The following is an 11,791-nucleotide window of genomic DNA, read 5'->3' on the forward strand; positions in this document are numbered from 1 at the left end:
AATGACTGGTTGGTTTGGGCCCCCACCAAAAAAGAAGCAATCAATCTCTCCTTGCACAAACTGGCTCTACAGAGGCAAGATGTCCACCTCATCATCCTCCGATTCCTCAACCCTTTCACTGTGTACATCGCCCCCCTCACATATTATTAATTCGTCCCCACTGGAATCCACCATCTCAGATCCCTGTGTACTTTCTGGAGGCAATTGCTGGTAAATGTCTCCACGGAGGAATTGATTATAATTCATTTTGATGATCATCATCTTCTCCACATTTTCTGGAAGTAACCTCGTACGCCGATTGCTGACAAGGTGAGCGGCTGCACTAAACACTCTTTTGGAGTACACACTGGAGGGAGGGCAACTTAGGTAGAATAAAGCCAGTTTGTGCAAGGGCCTCCAAATTGCCTCTTTTTCCTGCCAGTATACATACGGACTGTCTGACGTGCCTACCTGGATGCGGTCACTCATATAATCCTCCACCATTCTTTCAAAGGTGACAGAATCATATGTAGTGACAGTAGACGACATGTCAGAAATCGTTGCCAGGTCCTTCAGTCCGGACCAGATGTCAGCACTCACTCCAAACTGCCCTGCATCACCGCCAGCGGGTGGGCTCGGTATTCTTAGCCTTTTCCTTGCACCCCCAGTTGCGGGAGAATGTGAAGGATGAGCTGTTGACGGGTCACGTTCCGCTTGACTTGACAATTTTCTCACCAGCAGGTCTTTGAACCTCTGCAGACTTGTGTCTGCCGGAAAGAGAGATACAATGTAGGTTTTAAATCTAGGATCGAGTACGGTGGCCAAAATGTATTGCTCTGATTTCAACAGATTGAATCCTGGTTAAGCGAATTAAGGGCTCCATCCACAAGTCCCACATGCCTAGCGGAATCGCTCTGTTTTAGCTCCTCCTTCAATGTCTCCAGCTTCTTCTGCAAAAGCCTGATGAGGGGAATGACCTGACTCAGGCTGGCAGTGTCTGAACTGACTTCACGTGTGGCAAGTTCAAAGGGTTGCAGAACCTTACACAACGTTGAAATCATTCTCCACTGCGCTTGAGTCAGGTGCATTCCCCCTCCTTTGTCTATATCGTGGGTAGATGTATAGGCTTGAATGGCCTTTTGCTGCTCCTCCATCCTCTGAAGCATATAGAGGGTTGAATTCCACCTCGTTACCACCTCTTGCTTCAGAGGATGGCAGGGCAGGTTCAGGAATGTTTGGTGGTGCTCCAGTCTTCGGCACGCGGTGGCTGAATGCAGAAAGTGGCCCGCAATTCTTCGGGCCACCGACAGCATCTCTTGCACGCCCCTGTCGTTTTTTTAAATAATTCTGCACCACCAAATTCAATGTATGTGCAAAACATGGGACGTGCTGGAATTTGCCCAGATGTAATGCACGCACAATATTGGTGGCATTGTCCGATGTCACAAATCCCCAGGAGAGTCAAATTGGGGTAAGCCATTCTGCGATGATGTTCCTCAGTTTCCGTAAGAGGTTGTCAGCTGTATGCCTCTTATGGAAAGCGGTGATACAAAGCGTAGTCTGCCTAGGAACGAGTTGGCATTTGTGAGATGCTGCTACTGGTGCCGCCGCTGCTGTTCTTGCTGCGGGAGGCAATACATCTACCCAGTGGGCTGTCACAGTCATATAGTCCTGAGTCTGCCCTGCTCCACTTAACCACGGACATGTGGACTAGTGGACCTTGGGTACAACTGCATTTTTTAGGACACTGGTGACTCTTTTTCTGAGGTCTGTGTACATTTTTGGTATCGCCTGCCTAGAGAAATGGAACCTAGATGGCATTTGGTACCGGGGACACAGTACCTCAATCAAGTCTCTAGTTGCCTCTGAATTAACGATGGATACCGGAACCACGTTTCTCAGCACCCAGGCTGACAAGACCTGAGTTATCCGCTTTGCAGCAGGATGACTGCTGTGATATTTCATCTTCCTCACAAAGGACTGTTGGACAGTCAATTGCCTACTGGAAGTAGTACAAGTGGTCTTCCGACTTTCCCTCTGGGATGACGATCGACTCCCAGCAGCAACAACAGCAGCGCCAGCAGCAGTAGGCGTTACACTCAAGGATGCATCGGAGGAATCCCAGGCAGGAGAGGACTCGTCAGACTTGCCAGTGACATGGCCTGCAGGACTATTGGCTTTCCTGTCTAAGGAGGAAATTGACACTGAGGGAGTTGGTGGTGTGGTTTGCAGGAGCTTGGTTACAAGAGGAAGGGATTTAGTGGTCAGTGGACTGCTTCCGCTGTCATCCAAAGTTTTTGAACTTGTCACTGACTTATGATTAATGCGCTGCAGGTGACGTATAAGGGAGGATGTTCTGAGGTGGTTAACGTCCTTACCCCTACTTATTACAGCTTGACAAAGGCAACACATGGCTTGACACCTGTTGTCCGCATTTGTGTACAGGATGCATACCTTCATGTCCCCATTTATCCATCTCATCAGGCGTACCTCAGATTTGCGGTACAGGACTGTCATTGCCAATTTCAGACGTTGCTGTTTGGTCTCTCCACGGCCCAGAGAATTTTCACCAAGGTAATGGCGGAAATGATGGTTCTCCTGCGTAAGCAAGGTGTCACAATTATCCCGTACTTGAGCGATCTCATAAAAGCGAGATCAAGAGAGCAGTTGCTGAACAGCGTATCACTTTCACTGAAAGTGTTACAGCAACACGGCTGGATTTTCAATATCCCAAAGTCGCAGTTTGTTTCTACGACTCGTCTGTCTTTCTTGGGCATGATTCTGGACACAGACCAGAAGAGAGTTTATCTCCCGATAGGAAAGGCCCAGGAACTCATGACTCTTGTCAGGAACCTATTGAAACCAAAACTTGTGTCAGTGCATCACTGCACTCGAGTCCTGGGAAAGATGGTGGCATCATACGAAGCCATTCCATTCGGCAGGTTCCATGCGAGGACTTTCCAATGGGACCTACTGGACAAGTGGTCTGGGTCACATTTGCAGATGCATTGGTTGATCACCCTGTCCCCCAGGGTCAGGGTATCACTCCTGTGGTGGCTGCAGAGTGCTCACCTTCTCGAGTGACGCAGATTCGGCATTCAGGACTGGATCCTGGTGACCACAGAGGCAAGCCTCCAAGGTTGGGGAGCAGTCACACAGGGAAGAAATATCCAAGGTCTTTGGTCAAGTCAAGAGACTTGTCTTCACATCAACATCCTGAAACTAGGGGCCATATACAATGCCCTACGTCAAGCGGAGACCTTACTTCGCAACCAACCGGTTCTGATCCAGTCAGACAACGTCACCGCAGTGGCTCATGTAAACCGCCAAGGCGGCACAAGGAGCAGAGTGGCGATGGCACAAGCCACCAGAATTCTTCGCTGGGTGGAGAATCACGCAAGCGCACTGTCAGCAGTGTTCATTCTGGGAGTGGACAACTGGGAAGCAGACTTCCTCAGCAGACACGACCTACATCCGGGAGAGTGGGGATGGGCCTTGACCGATTTCAGTAACTGCAATCCAGCCATAGAATGCGCTTGCTGAATCGTGTTACAAATCCGGCGAGCAATAGCCTGCTTTGAAGCAGGGGCACCAATCTTGTTGGTTGCATACAGTACAAACAGCGCTTCAGTTTTCCTGACTCTAGCCGTCCTGGCCACGTACATTTTCAAAGCCCTGACCACATCAAGTAACTCGGAATCCTCCAAGTCACGCGTAGCCACAGGCACCACAATAGGTTGGTTCATATGAAAAGATGAGACCACTTTTGGTAGGAATTGAGGACGGGTCCGCAATTCCGCTCTATCCACATGGAATACCAAATATGGGCTTTTATGTGACAAAGCCGCTAATTCCGACACTCGCCTAGCCGAAGCCAAGGTTAATAACATGACCACCTTCCACGTGAGATAATTTAACTCCACTGTTTTAAGTGGTTCAAACCAGTGTGATTTTAGAAAACTTAACACCACGTTAAGGTCCCAAGGTGCCACCGGAGGCACAAAAGGAGGCTGAATATGCAGCACTCCTTTTACAAAAGTCTGAACTTCTGGAGGAGAAGCCAATTATTTTTGAAAGAAAATGGATAATGCCGAAATCTGGACCTTAATAGAGCCTAATTGTAGGCCCAAATTCACTCCAGTTTGTAGGAAGTGAAGGAAACGGCCCAGATGGAATTCTTCCGTAGGAGCATTCCTGGCCTCACACCAAGAAACATAATTTCGCCATATACGGTGTAATGTTTTAACGTTACATCCTTCCTAGCCTTTATCAGCGTAGGGATGACCTCAACCGGAATGCTAGGATCCGGCATTCAACCGCCATGCCGTCAAACGCAGCCGCGGTAAGTCTTGGAACAGACAGGGCCCCTGATGCAACAGGTCCTGTCTTAGAGGGAGAGGCCACAGATCTTCTGTGAGCATTTCCTGCAGATCCGGATACCAGGTCCTCCATGGCCAATCTGGAACAATGAGGATTGTTCTCACTTTTCTTTGTCTTATTATCCTCAACACCTTGGGTATGAGAGGAAGAGGAGGAAATACATAGACCGACCGGAACACCCACGGTGTCACTAGGGCGTCTACAGCTACTGCTGTAGAAGTAGACGCACAACCGGATCGGAAGAGAGATCCGATCGGCGGTGTAGCAGGGGGCCCTTTTGGAAAGGGGGGCCCGGGGTACGTATCCCCCGGGCCCCCCCCTTAATCCGGCTCTGAGCTCATCTACAGCCACACCACAACGCCAAAAAACATAGTGGCGTGGCTTCGTGGTTAAGGGGTGTGGCCACAAAATAATACCAATTCATAAAACGGTGCACAGTACTCTCCATTATTCTAATTACGCCGCACAGTAGCACCACTACACCAGGTAGAGACCCTTTTACACCTTACGGCGGACAGATTCCTCTTTTTACACATTACAGCAGACAGCGTCCTCTTTTTACACATTACAGCAGACAGCGTCCCCTTTTTACACATTACGGCAGACAGCATCCCCCTTTTTTACACAACGGCAGACAGCGTGCCCTTGTTACACATAGCGGCAGACAGCGTACATTTTTTTCACATAACGGCAGACAGCCTGCCCTGCTGTTCAGCAACTGCTCTCTTGATCTCGCTTTTATGAGATCGCCCAAGTACGGGATAATTGTGACACCTTGCTTGCACAGGAGCACCATCATTTCCGCCATTACCTTGGTGAAAATTCTCAGGGCCATGGAGAGACCAAACAGCAACGTCTGAAATTGGCAATGACAGTCCTGTACCGCAAATCTGAGGTACGCCTGATGAGGTGGATAAATGGGGACATGAAGGTATGCATCCTGTACACAAATGCGGACAACAGGTGTCAAGCCGTGTGTTGCCTTTGTCAAGCTGTAATAAGTAGGGATAAGGACGTTAACCACCTCGGAACATCCTCCCTTATACGACACCTGCAGCGCATTCATCATAAGTCAGTGACAAGTTCAAAAACTTTGGATGACAGCGGAAGCAGTCCACTGACCACTAAATCCCTTCCTCTTGTAACCAAGCTCCTGCAAACCACACCACCAACTCCCTCAGTGTCAATTTCCTCCTTAGACAGGAGAGCCAATAGTCCTGCAGGCCATGTCACTGGCAAGTCTGACGAGTCCTCTCCTGCCTGGGATTCCTCCGATGCATCCTTGAGTGTAACGCCTACTGCTGCTGGCGCTGCTGTTGTTGCTGCTGGGAGTCGATCGTCATCCCAGAGGGGAAGTCGGAAGACCACTTGTACTACTTCCAGTAAGCAATTGACTGTCCAACAGTCCTTTGCGAGGAAGATGAAATATCACAGCAGTCATCCTGCTGCAAAGCGGATAACTCAGGTCTTGTCAGCCTGGGTGGTGAGAAACGTGGTTCCGGTATCCATCGTTAATTTACAGGCAACTAGAGACTTGATTGAGGTACTGTGTCCCCGGTACCAAATACCCTCTAGGTTCCATTTCTCTAGGCAGGCGATACCGAAAATGTACACAACAGACCTCAGAAAAAGAGTCACCAGTGTCCTAAAAAATGCAGTTGTACCCAATGTCCACTTGTCTGTGGTTAAGTGGAGCAGGGCAGACTCAGGACTATATGACTGTGACAGCCCACTGGGTAGATGTATTGCCCCCCGCAGCAAGAACAGCAGCAGCGGCACCAGTAGCAGCATCTCGCAATTGCCAACTCGTTCCTAGGCAGGCTACGCTTTGTATCACCGCTTTCCATAAGAGGCACACAGCTGACAACCTCTTACGGAAACTGAGGAACATCATCGCAGAATGGCTTACCCCAATTGGACTCTCCTGGGGATTTGTGACATCGGACAACGCCACCAATATTGTGCGTGCATTACATCTGGGCATATTCCAGCACGTCCCATGTTTTGCACATACATTTAATTTGGTGGTGCAGAATTATTTAAAAAACAACAGGGGCGTGCAAGAGATGCTGTCGGTGGCCCGAAGAATTGCGGGCCACTTTCTGCCTTCAGCCACCGCATGTCGAAGACTGGAGCACCACCAAACATTCCTGAACCTGTCCTGCCATCATCTGAAGCAAGAGGTGGTAACGAGGTGGAATTCAACCCTCTATATGCTTCAGAGGATGGAGGAGCAGCAAAAGGCCATTCAAGCCTATACATCTGCCCACTAAATAGGCAAAGGAGGGGGAATGCACCTGACTCAAGCGCAGTGGAGAATGATTTCAACGTTGTGCAAGGTTCTGCAACCCTTTGAACTTGCCACACGTGAAGTCAGTTCAGACACTGCCAGCCTGAGTCAGGTCATTCCCCTCATCAGGCTTTTGCAGAAGAAGCTGGAGACATTGAAGGAGGAGCTAAAACAGAGCGATTCCACTAGGCATGTGGGACTTGTGGATGGAGCCCTTAATTCACTTAACCAGAATTCAATCTGTTGAAATCAGAGCACTACATTTTGGCCACCGTGCTCGATCCTAGATTTAAAACCTACATTGTATCTCTCTTTCCGGCAGACACAAGTCTGCAGAGGTTCAAAGACCTGCTGGTGAGAAAATTGTCAAGTCAAGCGGAACGTGACCCGTCAACAGCTCCTCCTTCACATTCTCCCGCAAGTGGGGGTGCGAGGAAAAGGCTAAGAATTCCGAGCCCACCCGCTGGCGGTGATGCAGGGCAGTCTGGAGTGAGTGCTGACATCTGGTCCGGACTGAAGGACCTGGCAACGATTACTGACATGTCGTCTACTGTCACTGCATATGATTCTGTCACCTTTGAAAGAATGGTGGAGAATTATATGAGTGACTGCATCCAGGTAGGCACGTCAGTATGTATACTGGCAGGAAAAAGAGGCAATTTGGAGGCCCTTGCACAAAATGGCTTTATTCTACCTAAGTTGCCCTCCCTCCAGTGTGTACTCCAAAAGAGTGTTTAGTGCAGCCGCTCACCTTGTCAGCAATCGGCGTACGAGGTTACTTCCAGAAAATGTGGAGAAGATGATGATCATCAAAATGAATTATAATCAATTCCTCCGTGGAGACATTCACCAGCAATTGCCTCCAGAAAGTACACAGGGATCTGAGATGGTGGATTCCAGTGGGGACGAATTAATAATCTGTGAGGAGGGGGATGTACACAGTGAAAGGGGTGAGGAATCGGAGGATGATGAGGTGGACATCTTGCCTCTGTAGAGCCAGTTTGTGCAAGGAGAGATTGATTGATTGATTCTTTTTTGGTGGGGGCACAAACCAACCAGTCATTTCAGTCAGTCGTGTGGCAGACCCTGTCGCTGAAATGATGGGTTCATCAATGTTTTTCTTTTCAATCTAAGCCCCTGCAGTTTTCTGTAAGCATCTGCTTCGCTATGATGATCAACAAGTCACATGGGCAAACACTCAGGGCTGGAGGCGTAGATCTTAGGACCAGCTGCTACAAGCATGGCAGAGGAGTCACTATCACTGGTGACACCCAGAGAGGTGGCGAAGGAGATTGTAATGCAGTGCGCGCAGATAAGCAGCGCAATGGTAAAAAGGAGGCATGGTCTCATAGGTAGGGGCGTGGCCTGAATCACCATTTTGTTGCTCCGGGTATCCCGGGGGTTGGGGGCTGCACCCGGGGACTAGTGTGTGAGTGGTGCTGGCTCCTGCACAGTGACAGAAACTGGGTGTTGCACGTAATGTCACAGTGAAACACCCATATTCTGTCACTGAAGAAGAGCCGGCACTTTGGTGTCACCCCCCTTGGCGGGTGACACTCGGGTGTGTGCCGCAACCCTGTTGTGATGCCACTGACCCATGGGAAGCTTTACGTGGCTTACCCATGTGTTAGTAGCCCCAAGCATCTTTTGTGTTAGTCCCTGAAGAAAAACTTCAAATATTGTTTACAATTTTGTAATCAATGGGCCTAATTCAGTAAGGATTGTAAATTCTGCTAAGTAACAGAATTTGCAATCCTTTGGTTCGCATGCTGGGGCCACCCATCACAGGGCATGGCCACCCAGCATGCCGCCTCCCTTCTTGACCACGCTGAAATTGCAGTCTCAGTGCAGTTCAGCGTGATCATAAAAAATGGGTTAGCCTCCTGTTGGTGCAGACTATACGTGTGCGCAGGAAGCCGCCACCATTTTTGTGATCGCAGCGGCTGCATGTGATGTCATGCAGCCGCTCTGACCACGCCTCCTGTTTCTCCGTTGCCGACCCCATTTTGTAGCCCTGCCCCTGCACCGCTCCATCTCCGACTTTGAAATGGATTGTTGCTGACCCCCCCCCGCACCGATTGACAGTCAGAGGTGATCGCATTATCTGCGGGGTGCCACAGAAAATGCAGGCGCATGCGTATGCTCTTAGCAATTTTTGCAGTTGGATTGCTTATTGCGATTACAATCCAACCTGAATCAGGCTCTATTACCTATCACAATGCACTGCAGGTAGTACAAAATGGGGTTAATATAGGAGAAAAACCCCCAGAGCTGTGCTCCTTAACTGTCCCTGGTGGCTAGTGGAGCAGCTGCCCAGTAATCAATGTCCACGCCAGTGCGCACACGGCCCGCCCCCTACAGCCACGCTGGATCTCGATATAGTGTGGGCACAGAAGCCCCTTACCTCCCTTTCATCAGCGGCCTCATGATCCCGGAGGGCGGTGTGTGTGTGACTGACCTTAGGAAGAAACCGGAGCCTCCGCTGCAGTGACCCAGCAACCAGGGCACGGGAGTATACTGCGCCGCTGGGAGTGATGGAGCTGCAGTAAAGATGTCTATTAGACCTAGCCTGCTGCAGCCCTTGTAGATTCTTATAAAAAAAGTTCTTCTTTTCTTGTCAAAATTAATAGCTAAGAATAGGCTGCCTGAGGCAGCCCCCTGTTAAGTGGCCTGCTACTGAAGGCACCAACTACAAACTGAGCTCCCTGTTCATGGAAGCGAGGTTATAGAGCAGGGGGCGCTGAGCATCTTGGGAACAGTCAAAAGCTTTGAGCCTGTTGGTGCCTCAGATCAAGATCCTACTCTACACCCCAATGTGAATCCTTGTGGAGTCCAGTGTACCCCACAGAAGAAATGAATGTGTCACACCCATTGGCAGCAACATTAGAATAGCTGCTGATGGGCACAATTGAGAAAGGAAGGGGGGAAAACATTTGAATCCAGCACATATATGTAATTTGAATATGTAATTTGTACCTTCCTACTTTAAAATGTAATGGATGAACCTCACCCTGTGAGAACTATCTTTATGATCAAGAGATCTCATATGCAAGATAAGTATGTGTTGGCAGAGGCGCTCACTGGGCAGAGATGCTGATCGCATCTCTGGCATGTGCCGGTGCACTGCGGCACCAGCACACACACACACTTCAGACCTGATCTCCTGTTGTGTGAATATGCACAGCAGAGATCAGGTCTGAATTAGGCCCTATATACAGCTGTCAGTAAGGCAGGGATCTGCTGCTGCCAGTGAGGCAGGGATCTGCTGCTGCCAGTGAGGCAGGGATCTGCTGCTGCCAGTGAGGCAGGGATGTGCTGCTGTCAGTGAAGCAGTGATCTGCTGCTGTCAGTGAGGCAGTGATCTGCTGCTGTCAGTAAGGCAGGGATGTGCTGCTATAAGTGAGGCAGGTATGTGCTGCTGTCAATGAGGCAGGGATGTGCTGCTGTCAGTGAAGCAGGGATGTGCTGCTGTCAGCAAGGCAGTGATCTGCTGCCCACTATCTCCCTATCACCCCTGCCTGAGTCACACACTTTCCCTGTCACCCCTGCCCCAGTTACCCACTATCTCCCAGTCACCGCTGCCTCAGTTAACCACTATACCTGCGACCCCTGCCTCAGTCACCCACTATACCAGTCACCCCTGCTTTAGTCACCCACTATCTCTGTCACCCCTGCCTCAGTCAACCACTATCTCCATATCACCCCTGCCTCAGTCACCCACTATCCCTGTCACCCCTGCCTCAGTCTCCTACTGTCCCTGTCACCCCTGCCACAGTCATCCACTATATCCCTATCACCCCTGCCTTAGTCACTGACTATCTCCCAGTCACCCCGGCCTCAGTCACCCACTATCTCCCACTCATACATGCTTCAGTCACCCACTATCTCCCAGTCATCCCTGCCTCAGTCACCTACTGACACCAGTGCAGACATTTCTGCTGCGGCCTCTCCACTCTCCAGCGTGAACGTCCTGACGACTGAGGAAATCCGCTTCCCAGTTGAGGACTCCGGGAATGAACACTGCCGATATTGCTGGCAGATGACGTTCTACCCAACTGAGGATTTTTGATACTTCCAGCTTTGCTATGCAATTTCGAGTGCCGCCTTGATGATTTGTGTACACTACCGTGGTGGCGTTGTCCGATTGTACTTGAACAGGCCTGTTCTGTACTAGAGGCAGGGCCAGTGTCAATGAATTGAACACTGCCTGCAATTCCAGAATGTTTATCGGGAGGAGAGATTCCTCCCTGGTCCACCGATGGTGAAGGGTCGTCATCACGGCCATGACCTTGGTGAATTTCCGAGGTGCCGTGGCCAAACCAGAAGGCAGGACCTGAAATCCAAAAACTAACCAGGCACAACACTGCTTAGCTTCCAACATCAGATGAGATTGGACATATCCAGTGTGATGCGGCTGTAGATGATTTTTGCTGTTTCTAACTTCTACTTCTAACTACTGGTACATCAATGAATAAGTTTCAAAATAGAATGCATCAAGAGAACGGTGTTGGTAGTATAAAACTACCTACAGCACCTGATATTCCCAGGTGGTCTCACATCCAAGAACAAACCAGGCCTAAAATCAGGTGATATTGGGCATATACAGTGTGGTGTGGCTGTAGATGAGCTTAGTGGTTTATGTTAGAGTTCTTCTACTTCTAACTACTCGTACATAAATGAGTAAGCGGACGATTTATTAAACCTGGTGAAATGATAATTTGCATGGTGATAAAGTACCAGCCAATCAGCTCCTAATTGCCATGTCACAGGCTGGGTTTGAAAAATGACAGTTAGGAGCTGACTGGCTGGTACTTTATCACCTTGCACTTTATTATTTCACCAGGCTTAATAGATCTGCCCCAATGTTTCAAAATGGAATGCATCAAGGCCCTCATTCCGAGTTGTTCGCTCGCAAGTGAATTTTAGCAGATTTGCTCATGCTAAGCTGCCGCCTACTGGGAGTGAATCTTAGCATCTTAAAATTGCGAACGATGTATTCGCAATATTGCGATTACACACCTCGTAGCAGTTTCAGAGTAGCTCCAGACTTACTCGGCATCTGCGATCAGTTCAGTGCTTGTCGTTCCTGGTTTGACGTCACAAACACACCCAGCGTTCACCCAGACACTCCCCCGTTTCTCC

Source organism: Pseudophryne corroboree, unplaced genomic scaffold (genome assembly GCF_028390025.1).
Source record: "Pseudophryne corroboree isolate aPseCor3 unplaced genomic scaffold, aPseCor3.hap2 scaffold_866, whole genome shotgun sequence".
NCBI classification, from domain to species: Eukaryota; Metazoa; Chordata; class Amphibia; order Anura; family Myobatrachidae; genus Pseudophryne; species Pseudophryne corroboree.